Genomic DNA, 1,808 nt, shown 5'->3' on the forward strand with positions numbered 1-1,808 from the left:
GTCCCGTGAAGTGGATCTTAAGAACATGAAAAATGGAGCGACTACCAATTAAGCTTGTATCAGCGATGCCAATGAATAAAATGCAATTCGCCAATGGTGTTTTCGTAAATTCATGGGGGGGGCTCATCAACGCGTGGAGTTACGAGTATGGAGCGCCGTCGTTGGCGATTGTATTACGTTTGCATGCATAGGTGAGTCCTCATAATCTGCGTCGCGAATAGCAGTTACGCTAAGTAGTCGAGGTGAGCGAGAGCTCATTGCTTCAATTGAGGGGGTAAGTAGTCGAGGTGAGCGAGAGCTCATTGCTTCGGGTAATTGAGGGGGCGGTCGAGGGACTACAATCGAGAGTAGGAGTTGGAAGTGCGCTATCAAAGTGGGTGGTGATTGCAGTGTGACGGGTGATGACCACTGTTGATTGTTGGGTTAGTCTATTATGCGTTGCCGGGGCATTATGGTTAGCTACGAGCATGTGTACTGTAGGTAGCGAAGATAAGCGGCATCGCGTATAGTTAAGTGTATGAAAGACCATCAGCTTTATGCTCAGCGTTGCACATAGACGCAGGTTTTGCAATTACGATAAGCAGCCAAGGTAGGCGATATCAACTTCATTTACGAGTATGACGGGCAGCCGTTGGTCTTTAAGATGTCACGCATAGTTGGAACCTGGTTCCTATCTGCCTGCATAGATACTGGCTTGGTGGTTACTGTAGGTGGCAGGCAGGTACGGCAGTGAAGATGCGTCTCTGTGGCCAGCCAACCGACCCTGCCGCTGAACCCCCTGATGACGAAGAATTCGTGCGATTGTCACTCGAAGGCCCCAAATGCCGAATCACTCAATCAATGACGGGCCGTCGTTGGTAGTTAAATCAGGACACTTCGCATAGCCGAGGCCTACCAAGCAGCGTCGCATATAAGGACTGTCCTAGCAGTTTCAATGAGCAGTCGAGGTACGCGATATCGTGTACAGTTTTGAGTATTAGGTCCATCGTTTGCCATTAGATGTATGAACAAGGACACTGACTCAACAGGTACGATCAATAGCCAAGTTAGGTGACTTCGAGTATAGCTGTGTTTATAACGGGCTGTCACATGTGGCTATCACGCATAGCTGACTCCTTATTTTTACCGGTCGGCATATATATCGCACTGATGTTTACTGTAGCTAGCGAAGACAAACGGCATCGCGTATGGTTAAGGGTATAAAAGACCGTCATTGACCATCGGATTATGTTGCTGTGCAGCCTCATTATCAACGCTGCACATAAACGCGAGCCTAGCAGTTACAACAAGTATTCGAGATGAGTGAAAACTAGTAGAGATGCGAGTACACAGGGCCGTCGTTGCTCGTTGGATTGGGCTGCCGCGCATATGTGGGGAACCGTAATTATCGTCGCACATAGACACGGATCTAGCAGCTACAACAGGTAGTCGAGGTGAGTGATAACGGCTACCGTCATGGTGACCGCTTTATGGTGGTCACCACCTATAGAACTTCACAGTTATAATAAGACGCCCGCAGCTATCTCGTAACACTGTATTATCTACAAGCTAGTTATTCATATTTGGGAAAGGGGCTCATCCACAGATGGCCCTCGCACTGCTACTGCAAGTTTGTGCTGTTATCCAACGTTATTGCACTTAATGGAATATGAGCTCCATGAGGAAAATATGTTGTGAGCAGGTTCGCCGAACAAAAATATCCCATTTGTCAAATCTCAGGGGTCTTAAGCAAACAAACGTCCACGACTGATACTGTAGGGCGGCATTTGCATTAGATACTCTTAAGATGTTATTTTATTCTTCAAGAA

The sequence above is a fragment of the Opisthorchis viverrini genome (assembly GCF_000715545.1).
Source record: "Opisthorchis viverrini unplaced genomic scaffold opera_v5_174, whole genome shotgun sequence".
NCBI classification, from domain to species: Eukaryota; Metazoa; Platyhelminthes; class Trematoda; order Opisthorchiida; family Opisthorchiidae; genus Opisthorchis; species Opisthorchis viverrini.